This window comes from Hyla sarda, chromosome 11, assembly GCF_029499605.1.
Source record: "Hyla sarda isolate aHylSar1 chromosome 11, aHylSar1.hap1, whole genome shotgun sequence".
NCBI classification, from domain to species: domain Eukaryota; kingdom Metazoa; phylum Chordata; class Amphibia; order Anura; family Hylidae; genus Hyla; species Hyla sarda.
The window spans coordinates 59,485,570-59,499,375 of NC_079199.1; the positions used below are offsets into that span (position 1 = coordinate 59,485,570).

The 13,806-nt window shown below is 45.5% G+C and overlaps 1 long non-coding RNA gene across 1 annotated transcript in view; it reads left to right on the forward strand.

Annotated features, from left to right (window-relative positions):
• The window catches only part of LOC130295673 (uncharacterized), a 102,876-nt gene extending 89,853 nt beyond the window's left edge, over window positions 1-13,023 (forward strand). The window contains exon 3 of the long non-coding RNA XR_008848955.1: window positions 12,577-13,023. This is a non-coding gene — a long non-coding RNA (uncharacterized LOC130295673). The remainder of the gene's footprint in view (window positions 1-12,576) is intronic.
• Window positions 13,024-13,806: the final 783 nt, after the last annotated feature.

Sequence of the window (13,806 nt, forward strand, 5' to 3'; positions counted from 1 at the left end):
TCCTTCATTATATATATATACATACCCTCAAGTTTATACAAACACCCATCATCACCCTCTTGAATTATTCATAAACACCACTATCATCATTACATATTCACAGACAAAACCATACAACACATTTCCATCACACTCAAGACCTTGAGAACCAGTCACCCCCATTTATCTTTACGAATTTTCTGCTTAATCAGGGTATACAGGAGATTATACCCAGACTGAAGTTCTCGGTCACCACACCAGATTGAGTACATCTCACACTTCCTTAATCGTTTTCAATATATTCTACTTTAACATGGTGGAAAATTTTTGTGGTAACTTGCATCCTTTCTTGGTGAAAAATCCCCAAATTTGATGAAAAAATTGTAAATTTTGCATTTTTCTAACTTTGAAGCTCTCTGCTTGTAAGGAAAATGGATATTCCCCAATTTTTTTTTATTCACATATACAATATGTCTACTTTATGTTTGCATCATAAAATTGGCAAGTTTTTACCTTTGGAAGACACCAGAGGGCTTCAAAGTTCAGCAGCAATTTTCCAATTTTTCACAAAATTTTCAAACTCACTATTTTTCAGGGACCAGTTCAGGTTTGAAGTGGATTTGAAGGGTCTTCATATTAGAATTACCCCATAAAAGACCCCATTATAAAAACTGCACCCCCCAAAGTATTTAAAATGACATTCAGTCAGCGTTTTAAACCTTTAGGTGTTTCACAGGAATAGCAGCAAAGTGAAGGAGAAAATTCACAATCTTCAATTTTTACACTTGCATATTCTTGTAGACCCAATTTATGAATTTTTACAAGGGGTAAAAGGAGAAAATTTATACTTTTATTTGTAGCCCAATTTCTCTCGAGTAAGCACATACCTCATATGTCTATGTAAAGTGTTCGGCGGGCGCAGTAGAGAGCTCAGAAGCGAAGGAGCGACAAAAGGATTTTGGAGAGTACGTTTTTCTGAAATGGTTTTTGGGGGACATGTTGCATTTAGGAAGCCCCTATGGTGCCAAAACAGCAAAAAAAAAAAAAAAACACATGGCATACCATTTTGGAAACTAGACCCCTTGAGGAACATAACAAGGAATTAAGTGAGCCTTAATACCCCACAGGTGTTTCACGACTTTTGCATATGTAAAAAAAATTTTTTTCACATTTTTGCAAGGGTTAATAGAAGAAAATACCCCCCAAAATTTGTAACCCCATATCTTCTGAGTATGGAAATACCCCATGTTTGGACGTCAAGTGCCCTGCGGTCGAACTACAATGCTCAGAAAAGGAGGAGCGCCATTGAGCTTTTGAAGAGTAAAATTGTTTGGAATGGTAGTCAGGGGCCATGTGCGTTTACAAAGCCCCCGTGGTGCCAGAACAGTGGACCCCCCACATGTGACCCCATTTTGGAAACTACACCCCTCACAGAATTTAATAAGGGGTGCAGTGAGTATTTACACCCCACTGGCATTTGACAGATCTTTGGAACAGTGGGCTGTGTAAATGAAAAATTCAATTTTTCATTTTCACGGACCACTGTTCCAAAAATCTGTCAGACACCTGTGGGGTGTAAATGCTCACTGCACCCCTTATTACATGACGTGAGGGGTGTAGTTTCCAAAATGGGGTCACATGTTGGGGGTCCATTGTTCTGGCACTATGGGGGCTTTGTAAACACACGTGGCCTTTAATTCCGGACACATTTTCTCTTCAAAATCCCAATGGGGCTCCTTCTGTTCTGAGCATTGTAGTTCGCCCGCCGAGCACTTTACATCCACATTTGGGGGATTTTCTTACTCAGAAGAAATGGGGTTACAAATTTTGGGGGCTTTTTTCCTATTTTCCCTTGTTAAAATGAAAAATGTTGGGTAACACCAGCATTTTAGTGAAAAAAAATAATTTTTTTAATTTTCCCATCCAACTTTAACATAAATTTGTCAAACACCTGTGGGGTGTTAATGCTCCCTATACCCCTTGTTACATTCTGTGAGTGGTGTAGTTTCCAAAATGGGGTCACATGTCGGTATTTATTTTTTTGCGTTTATGTCAGAACCGCTGTAAAATTAGCCACCCCTGTGCAAATCACCAATTTAGGCTTCAAAAAATGTACATAGTGCGCTCTCACTCCTGAGCTGGTGTAGACCCCAACTTTTCCTTTTCGTAAGGGGTAAAAGGAGAAAAAGCCCCCCCAAAATTTGTAGTGTAATTTCTCCCCAGTACAGAGATATGTGGCCCTAAACTGTTTCCTTGAAATACGACAGGGCTTCGAAGTGAGAGAGCGCCATGCGCATTTGAGGACTAAATTAGGGATTGCATAGGGGTGGACATAGGGGTATTCTATGCCAGTGATTCCCAAACAGGGTGCCTCCAGCTGTTGCTAAACTCCCAGCATGCCTGGACAGTCAGTGGCTGTCCGAAAATGCTGGGAGTTGTTGTTTTGCAACAGCTGGAGGCTCCGTTTTGGAAACACTGCTGTAAAATAAGTTTACATTTTTTGGGGGGGGGGACAGTGTAAGGGGGTGTATATGTAGTGTTTTACCCTTTATTTTGTGTTAGTGTAGTGTAGTGTAGTGTAGTGATTTAGGGTACATTCACACTGGCGGAGGTTTACAGTGATTTCATACTTGAAGCAGAAAACTTACTGTAAGCCTGCCCGTGTGAATGTACCCTGTACATTCACATGGGGGGGGGGGGGGCAAACCTCCAGCTGTTTCAAAACTACAACTCCCAGCATGTACTGACAGACCGTGCATGCTGGGAGTTTTACTTTTGCAACAGCTGGAGGCACTGGTTGGAAAACCTTCAGTTAGGTTCTGTTATATTACTCAATATTTTCCAACCAGTGTGCCTCCAGCTGTTGCAAAACTACAACTCCCAGCATGTACTGATCACTGAAGGGCATGCTGGGAGATGTAGTTATGCAAAAGCTGGAGGGATCGCAACTACAACTCCCAGCTTGCTGGGATTTGCAGTTTTGCAACATCTGGAGAGCTACAGTATAGAGACCACTGCAAACTGTGGCCCTCCAGATGCTGCAAAACTACAAATCTCAGCATGCCCAGACAGCAAACAGTTGTGCGGGCATGCTAGGAGTTGTAGTTTTGCAAGATCTGGAGGGCTATAGTTCAGAGACTACCATATAGTGGTCTCAAACTGTAGCCCTCCAGCTGTTGCAAAACTACAACTCCCAGCATGCCCAAACAGCTGTCTGGGCATGCTGGGAGTTGTAGTTTTGCAACATCTGGAGTACTACAATATAGAGACCACTATATAGTGGTCTCGGACTGCAGCCCTCCAGATGTTGCTAGGCAACTTATCGGCTTCCGTCGGATCCAGGGAGCTTGCTGCACGACATCGCCGCCCACCGATCTCCGGCGCCGATCGTCGCCCGCAGCCTCCGCAGATCAGTAAGTGGACTTTGGCGCCGGTCCTCTGTCGTTTCCCCGTTCTACCCCGCCTATTGTGGGTGGGCAGAACGGGGAAAACGAAAGTTAAACCCCCCGCCCCCGATCTGCTATTGGTGGTCATGTCTAGACCACCAATAGCAGGGATAGGATGGGTGGCACCCCTGCCACCTCACTCCTATCTCTTCAGGGGGATTGTGGGTGTCTTAGACACCCGCGATCCCCCTTATATTCCGGGTCACCATAGACCCGTAATGACCCGGAATCACGCAAATCGCAAGTGTGAATTCACTTACGATTTGCGCCGATCGCCGACATGGGGGGTCTGATGACCCCCCTGGGCATTTGCGCGGGGTGTCTGCTGATAGATATCAACAGTCACCCCATTCCGGTCCCCGCCCGGCGCACGGCGGGACTGAAATTCCCACGGGCGTACAGGTACGCCCTTGGTCCTTAAGTATCAGGGAGCAAAGGCATACCTGTACACCCTTGGTCCTTAAGGGGTTAAATCAGCGTTTATCAGTGACTTACAGGTATCTGGCCAGGTGGACGAATATTCCTGTGCACACGGCCCCAAAGCCTGCAGCTGAGAACTTAACCCCCAAGCTGCTGGCCGGAGCAGACTTTCCACAGTTTGCATAGCCAGGAACCCTGCCATTCTACCTCTCATAATGGCCAACTGTCACCTAGACTGCTGCAGCAGAGGGGACCCCTTCATGGCCTGGACTCTCCTCGCCATGTCACCACAGGGAGAGGCCACATTGCTTGTGTGGTGGCCCAGTACAGGAGGAGTTACCCTGTACTCCTGCTTCCCTGTCAGGCAGCCTCCCTACAGTGTCCCCTGGGCCCCCTTGCATCTGTCCCCCCATGTAAGTATGTTTCTAATGTATTATACCATGTAATGTGTTCAGAAAGCATTGTGACTTTAAGACTGATTGTTACCAGTGACCAGGTGATACCAGGGGTGACCTAGGGGCTCCCTGCTAGTCTCCCCCATATAAGCCCTGGGTGGACCTAGCTCTCTTTCCTTACAATTCTTTGCTGAGGTCAAGTCGAGTCCTAGAGAGTGTCCAGAGTCATTGGAGGCCTCAAGTCCAGCCTGCAGCCACAAGCCGCTACAAGTAAGCCACAATCTCAGTATTGTCAGTCATCAGTCAAGTCAAGTAAGTCACAGTCACCATTTGTAAAATGTGGCCTGCATTAAATTGACCATATCTACTACAAGTCCCAGCAAGCCCTTAAGGTCTCTCAGTCACGGGTCACCTCCGTGGGCCCTGGCTGACCTGTATAGACTTTACCATCTGTCTACCCTCAGTAAAGCTACCGTTATCCGTAACTTGGCGTCGAAGACATTATTGCCCAAGTGCCTAGCCCAGGATCTAGCGGTATACCTTCAGGTGGTATCGAGAATAAACCACACCCTGGCGTCACAAATACAAGGGGTTAATGCCATCTGCCCCTAGGGTAATTCCATCTGCTCTTTGAATCACACCCTCTACCACAACTTTTGGCATCCTTCGAACAGGATACGGGTGTGCACCTTATGCGAGAAGTCCTCCCCCCCAGTCTGAACTGTGTCCAGTATTGTCAGAAAGTCGCATGCCAATGAGAATAAAAGTTGCGCCAGAAAGTGTACGGGACTTTATCAGTGGAAAGTGTTATACCCGAGGCGCTTGTGAAATAGAATGGGAGGTGAAGAAAAGACCGTTGTCCGCCAGTGTGAAACGTTACTGTGTCCACTATGTGCAAGATCAGAAGCTATGTTACGTTGTCAAAGTATTGTCTATACCTGCAAGGGTTCAAGATGTGCCAGAGAAGCACGTAAAAATGTCCCGCACTGGTCAGCATCCCACCCCTGGGCAGGGAAACCATGTTGCTGTATCGATGATGAAGTGGAACTGTAAAGATCAGCGCTGCACCGCTGACGCACTTACGGCTGGCGGCCATTTTCCCGAAGCACTGCATAAAAGGAGCAGGGCTGCCAGATCCTCCCAGTTTGCCGGAAGTCAGCAGGTGGAGAAACATGGCAGAACAGGCAAGCACACGGGCAGAGAGTCCCAAGATGGTGCCTGAGGCCCGGAAAGTCACTGCGGCCGCGGCACACCTGTTTCAAGAGTTAGCTGACCATCTCCAGAAGATCTCCATCGGGGACCGAAGAGGCCTGCTACCAAGTCCCACTGCCCGAGGACAATGAATACTGGGCACCGACCCGGCAGAGGGAACGCCGGCATCTTCTCATGCATCATCGCTGTTGAGGCTGTTCCCACACCACCGGACCTGGGGGTCCTGGGCCGAAATTCACACAGAGGAGTCAGAAGTGAGTACCCCGGCTGAGCCCACTTTCTCTACCCCTCCTTTTAACCCTAGCCCAGAGTAAAATCCCAGGCCCAGAAGTCTGCAGCACGTCCCTGGTCCCCACCTTTACCAAAGTGGTTGTTTGGCGATGAGTCTGGACTAATACAATATATGAGGGAGCACCTTCAGTCCCACTGACCCAGTCCGAGAGGGCTAGAAGACAAGCTTAGGTGGCCGAGATTGTAGAGGGGCGGAGGCCAAAGAGAATGGAAAGATATGGGCCGAAGCTGCTGCCGTATGAGGTGTGACAAGCGCAGCAGCAGGACACAAAAGCATTGGAGACCCTGTACATTAGGAAGCTAGAAATAGAATGGGAGGTGAAGAAAAGACTGTTGTCCGCCAGTGTGAAACATTACTGTGTCCACTATGTGCAAGATCAGATCAGAAGCTATGTTACGTTGTCAAAGTATTGTCTATACCTGCAAGGGTTCAAGATGTGCCAGAGAAGCACGTAAAAATGTCCCGCACTGGTCAGCATCCCACCCCTGGGCAGGGAAACCATGTTGCTGTATCGATGATGAAGTGGAACTGTAAAGATCAGCGCTGCACCGCTGACGCACTTACGGCTGGCGGCCATTTTCCCGAAGCACTGCATAAAAGGAGCAGGGCTGCCAGATCCTCCCAGTTTGCCGGAAGTCAGCAGGTGGAGCAACATGGCAGAACAGGCAAGCACATGGGCAGAGAGTCCCAAGATGGTGCCTGAGGCCCGGAAAGTCACTGCGGCCGCGGCACACCTGTTTCAAGAGTTAGCTGACCGTCTCCAGAAGATCTCCATCGGGGCCGAAGAGGCTTGCTACCAAGTCCCACTGCCCGAGGACAATGAATACTGGGCACCGACCCGGCAGAGGGAACGCCGGCATCTTCTCATGCATCATCGCCGTTGAGGCTGTTCCCACACCACCGGACCTGGGGGTCCTGGGCCGAAATTTACACAGAGGAGTCAGAAGTGAGTACCCCGGCTGAGCCCGCTTTCTCTACCCCTCCTTTTAACCCTAGCTCAGAGTAGAATCCCAGGCTCAGAAGTCTGCAGCACGTCCCTGGTCCACACCTTTACCAAAGTGGTTGTTTGGCGATGAGCCTGGACTAATACAATATATGAGGGAGCACCTTCAGTCTCACTGACCCAGTCCGAGAGGGCTAGAAGACAAGCTTAGGTGGCCGAGATTGTAGAGGGGCGGAGGCCAAAGAGAATGGAAAGATATGGGCCGAAGCTACTGCCGTATGAGGTGTGACAAGCGCATCAGCAGGACACAAAAGCATTGGAGACCCTGTACATTAGGAAGCTAGAACATCAACCCAAGAGGGCGAGCCACCCCTGGAACGTCGCAGAGTCACGGTCATAAAATTTGAGAAAGTGCGAGAGTTTGGCACCCTCATGGACTGTCGTCATGGTGGGACCATCTTGGTCAATCATAGGGCAGTGCAGAGAGACTATCTTCCCCCCACCCCTGCATTCTCTAGAGAGCGGGGAGAACGTGGAGTATACTCCTGTACTAAGCTTGAGAGGAGAGTGGGCGGCTGTGGTGACCTGTCTGAAGAATCCAACCCAGATTCCGTTTGCATACTTTCCATCGGACTACTGGGACGCCGATCCCTTTGGGTTGTTGTTACCTAGAGTCAGAGGTACCGTCCTGGAGGAGGAGGAGGTCTACAGTCCCGAGGTGCCTAACATGGCTCCGAAGTACCTGCCAAAGTCATCTGTTAATGTGCCCAGGCCTACTTCTGTGGTCAAGGAGGTTTGTCCTAACCAGCAGGCACCAACTGAAGTGTCTCTGCCTACTTCCGCAAGAGGAGGTTTGGCCAGCCCAACAGGTACGACTGCTGTTCCCCCAGTGGTCCAAGCCACTGTAGTACAAATGGTGGTCACCATCAGCCCCACCATTACAGAGTCTACTTTGTCCAGGGTGAACCGGAACACCCGAGTGAGTCCATTATAGGGGGAACAGTCCCGTGGACCCCGCTACATGTCCCAGCCTCGGAAGCAGTCCGACAGGTGAGCCTGGGATGGCAAGTTTCAAAGTTAAAGAAGCCTACCAGTGATGAGCGAATTTTGGAAAAAAAATAAAAAATAATAAAAAAAAAAAAATAGATTGTATCCGAATACATTCTTGGCGATTTTTTATTAGTAATGTATTTTAACCCCTTAACGACGCAGGACGTATATTTACGTCCTGCGCCGGCTCCCGCGATATGAAGCGGGATCGCGCCGCGATCCTGCATCATATCGCGTCGGTCCCTGCAATCATCAACGGCCGGGACCCGCGGCTAATACCACACATCGCCGATCGCGCCGATGTGCGGTATTAACCCTTTAGAAGCGGCGGTCAAAGCTGACCGTCGCTTCTAAAGTGAAACTGAAAGTGACCAGGCTGCTCAGTCGGGCTGTTCGGGACGGCCGCGGTGAAATCGCGGCGTCCTGAACAGCTGACCGGACACCGGGAGGGCCCTTACCTGCCTCCTCGGTGTCCGATCGACGAATGACTGCTCCGTGCCTGAGATCCAGGCAGGAGCAGTCAAGCACCGATAACACTGATCACAGGCGTGTTAATACACGCCTGTGATCTGTGTAGAAGATCAGTGTGTGCAGTGTTATAGGTCCCTATGGGACCTATAACACTGCAAAAAAAATGTAAAAAAAAAGTGTTAATAAAGGTCATTTAACCCCTTCCCTAATAAAAGTTTGAATCACCCCCCTTTTCCCATAAAAAAAATAAAACAGTGTAAAAAAATAATAAAATAAACATATGTGGTATCGCCGCGTGCGTAAATGTCCGAACTATAAAAATATATCATTAATTAAACCGCACGGTCAATGGCGTACGCGCAAAAAAATTCCAAAGTCCAAAAAAGCGTATTTTGGTCACTTTTTATACCATTAAAAAAATGAATAAAAAGTGATCAAAAAGTCCGATCAAAACAAAAATCATACCGATAAAAACTTCAGAGCACGGCGCAAAAAATGAGTCCTCATACCCCCCTGTACATGGAAAAATAAAAAAGTTATAGGGGTCAGAAGATGACATTTTTAAACGTATGAATTTTCCTGCATGTAGTTATGATTTTTTCCAGAAGTGCGACAAAATCAAACCTTTAAAAGTAGGGTATCATTTTAACCGTATGGACCTACAGAATAATGATAAGGTGTAATTTTTACCGAAATATGCACTGAGTAGAAAGGGAAGCCCCCAAAAGTTACAAAATGGCGTTTTTTTTTTCGATTTTGTTGCACAATGATTTTTTCTTCTGTTTCACCGTGCATTTTTGGGTAAAATGACTAATGTCACTGCAAAGTAGAATTGGCGATGCAAAAAATAAGCCATAATATGGATTTTTAGGTGGAAAATTGAAAGGGTTATGATTTTTAAAAGGTAAGGAGGAAAAAACGAAAGTGCAAAAACGGAAAAACCCTGAGTCCTTAAGGGGTTAATAATTTGTTTAATAAAGTGTCTGTGCTTCACTTTTTTATCTCAATTTTTTTAAATTTTTTAGGTAGTACTACTACTCCCAGCATGGAACAGACTGTTTGATGATGGAAGTAATAGTACCTGTGCTAATAGACAGATCGCAGATGAGGAATTAAAAGATGAAAGTAAAAATACATCGTACATTGCAGGGGAGTGGAACATGCCAGAAGTGAGACCCAGTGCGATCAATCCCTCAGCCCCTGTACAACAACCCCCATCATGGAACAGAGTCTGTTCCATGATGGGGGTATTAGTACAAACACTAATGTAGCCTCCCCAGCCACCGGCAGACTCCCGCAGCCAGGGAACTACTACTTCCATCATGGAAAGAAATCTGTTTTATGATGGGAGTAGTAGTAGTCCCGGCTGCGGGAGTCTGTCGATGGCTGATATCAACGTATGAAAAACTGATGCAAATGGATGCCACTAAATGGCATCCCTTTGCATCCGTCATTAGATTGGTCCATTTAGGAGGCAATAACGGAGAAAATATGAACTTTAGCATTCCCAAAAAGTGATGGAGATACTATTTTTTTTTTTTTTCGTAGGGTACCATTAAAAAAAATATTTTAAAAGATACAGTAGTGGTGGAAAAAATTTTATTTAACAAAATGTATCTTTATTATAACAAAATTTAAATTCATTTTTATACAGGGATCAATTTATTTGGGCAGGGAGGGCACTAAAAAATGTAACCGGCAATAATAAAAATGTAGTGTGTGTTTATAACTTTTTTTTTTTTAGGTAGTACTACTACTATCAGCATGGAACACACTGTTCCCTGATGGGAGTAGTAGTACTTGTACTAATTGACAGATCACTGTGTCACTTCTGACACACGTTGCGATCCACCTGTATAATGAATAGATGCGGCCGGCCGCTCTTCTATGGTCCCCTGCACTCCCGTATATATATACCCATTCATATTTCCCGTAGAGAGCTGTGATTGGCCAGATGGTTCCAGCCACTCACAGCTCTCTGCGGGAAATATGAATAATAGGTATATATATACGGCATATACTCATACTACAGTGGGACAAGAGAAGATCGGTCAGCTACCCGCATCTATACATTATACAGGACTACCACATCGGGTGTCAGAAGTGACACTCGCTGCGATTTGTCTATTAATGCAGGTGCTACAGCTCCCAGCATGGAACAGAGTGTGCTCCATGTTGGAAGTAGTAGTACCTGCAGTCGAGGACACATTGCAGCAAGTATCACTCCTGACACCCACTGTCATCATCCTATCTATTGCAGAGTTGCGAGCACAGGAGAAAGCCGCTCGCAACTATACATTGGCCCTCATCTACTATTGCAAACCCGATATGTTTTGTCGGGTTGTGCACCAGATTCTGTCACATTGCGCCAGAAATTCTGTCTGCGCCTGATTTTGCACCAGAATTTGCGGCAGAATTGAAAAAAACCCGACTAACTCTCCATTTTGCTAAGAAAACCCAAAAAGGGGCATGGCCGCTGGGAAAGGGGGCGTGGTCTCCAAAAGGGGTTGCTGTCCCGACATTTTCACAAAAACCCAACATATTTACTAAGGTTTCCACATAAAATGAGCTGAGAAAAACCCTACAGATCAGAGCATGTATAAAAAAAAAGCAAAGTGTAGGGAAAGTGAAAAATGTAGGGAAACCTTAGTAAATACCATGGAAAATAAATTTTAGGGAATGAAAACCTACAAAGAAACCTACACTCCACTCTTTAAAAATCAGGGCCATTATACAGGATCGTTATTTAGAATTGAGTCGAAGTTCAGATTCGGTCTGAATAAATTTTTTCATGAAATTCGGAACGAATTTGACTTGGTCAGATTCGATTCGCTCATCTCTAGTATTATACCATGTAATGTGTTCAGAAAGCGTTTTCACTTTAAGACTGTTTACCACGTGACTTGTCATGTGATTGTTGCCCATGTGATTGTTATGGGCTCCCTGCTAGTCTCCCCCATATAAGCCCTGGGTGGAGCTAGCTCTCTCTCTTTCCTTACAAGTCTATGCTGAGGTCAAGTCGAGTCCTAGAGAGTATCCAGAGTCATTGGAGGCCTCAAGTCCAGTCTGCAGCCACAAGCAGCTACAAGTAAGCCACAGTCTCAGTATTGTCAGTCATCAGTCAAGTCTGTCACAGTCACCATTTGTCAAGTCAACGTGGCCTGCATTAAATTGACCATATCTACTACAAGTCCCAGCAAGCCCTTAAGGTCTATGGTCACCTTCGTGGGCCCTGGCTGAACTGTATTGACTTTACCATCTGTCTACCCTCAATAAATCTATTGTTATCCGTAACTTGGCGTTGGAGTCATTATTGCCCCCTTGCCTAGCCCAGGATCTAGTGGTATACCTTCGGGTGGTATTGAGGATAAACCATGCCCCGGCGTCACGAATACAAGAGGTTAATGCCATCTGCCCCTAGGATAATTCCATCTGCCCTTTGCATCACACCCTCTACCACACTTGACTCCACAGGACTCAGATGCCACTCAGCAGGCTTGTGCAAAGCCAGAGAGCTGAAGCAGACAGCAGAGGGGGATGGGGAAGGAGGGCGAAAAAAGACAGAGCAACGACTAGCATGTCATGCCGTCCAGGTGATCCTCTGCTTCTATGATCATTGAGAACTTTGAACCTCCTGTGCCAGATGCCACTGATTAGGCACTATTACAATCACCCCTGCTGTACGTTGACTACTACTAGGAACACCAGTCCACCACCACCTGAACACCAGTCCACCACTTTGAACGGCTGGAGAAATCAATGCCATCTTCATTGCTTGGCAGACTAAAAATCTGTTGCTACTCCCAAAAAGGGATAATTTTGGAAACGCCTGGAAAGCCACTGAGGTTTTCAGTACCTCTGTGTACATTTTAATACTGGCAGACATCTACCGACAACCAGGGATACTTGATGCTACTTTATTTTAGTGTGAATAAGCCTCAAAAATCCACCAGCGCATTCAAGAAGCTGTTAGTTTCCATAAGTTACCACATGTTGTCATAACTGAGCCTTAAAAATACTTACTAACTGCTTGAATACATACTTAGCAGTGTTAGAGAGGGCTTGACAGCTGTTAGTCAGTGTTAGAAACATGTTTGGGGCTTATGTAAGAGCCGGTTTGCGTTAAACCAAGCCGAATCGAACCAACAATTTTGAAAAGGTTCAGCAAAACCGACGTCTTGAACTTTTCAAAGATGCCGGTCAGACAAATGTGATCCAATGTATTAGTCTATCATAATCTGTCTGTGTTCATTGGGAGGTTACATGTAGCAAAGTCCCCTCATCTCTTGATTTCACATTGCAGTTATCTTTGCACACATAGGTTTGCTTGTTTTCCCAAGTACTAAAGAAAAATAATCTTTCTCATAGTAACAAGAAGATATGCCGCATATGAACAAAGAAGGAAAATTCATATTTAAGTGAATCATCTCTTAGTGAAGTAAGATGCCACAAATGTGGGTGAAGTGGATTGAGAATTACTACATCTGAGTGCCAAGATTTTCTAAACCAACAACATTCTTAATTGTCTTCTGCCTGTTTGGCAAGAGAATTAAAAGCATTTAGAACAAATTGTATGTGATTCCTAAACACACGCCTGACCAGTTCAGATCGTTGTATTATCCAGCAATCTGCAGAAAACAAGCACCTAACATAATTTGCCAAAGTAAATGTATTAACATTACAGTTACAGTAAGTACGTCACTATATTTATATTGTGTTGAAGCATTCCCTGGTATTATGTTTTACTGCTTATGTGTTTGTACGATTGTATTAGAAATGTAAACGTTTGTTTTATCTGGACATCCCCTTCTTTGAATAAAGACCTAGGTCAGGAAGGTCTGAAATCCCTTGGTGATGAGTTGTGATCATCAGGAATGGCTGAAGGTAAGCTGACATTTCCCCTGCAGTGGTAGCAAGAAATTATTAGGACAAATGTCTTGTATATTGCACATATTCATATCGGAAATGGTTGCCCAGGTCAGTTGTGACAGAGAAAGGGGATATTGTAGAAGAGAGAGTCTCCATTTGTATATTACAAGTAGAGATGAGAGAACTTTTTAAAAATTAGATTCGGACGATTCCCTGAATTCTCCGAAAAAAATTGGTTCGGTCCGAATTTATTTGCGGCGAATCTGTACTAAAAACAGCAATTTCTGGCCTACAGGGAGCCTCAATAGGGGGGGAAAACAATTTGCTTTGTTCTATCACGCATTGCGAGTGTGCTGTGTAAGTGAAATAATACTGTTATTTAGTATGGCATGCAGATTACAGGCATCACTATTAGAATCACTGCGGCAGAGCTTCTGAATGTGGCAGCAGGGAGACCACATGGCGTCAAAATTGAAAAGAGTAAATAGATTTTAGATTTTTTGATGTAATTTTTATTTAATTTGAATTTATTTACATTTTTTGAGTACCCATTTTGGTGAGCATTGAGCTGGCAGTTCGCCACGCGGCAAGCTACCACCTGTTCCAGCCCGTGCCTCACAACGCCCCCCCCCCCCACTGTCTTACTCTTTTGTGGAACTGCAAATGTTTCATTTAATCAGTAATGGTTCATTGTGATTGCTCCAACCAGTTTCATTGGATTCTTGTGGT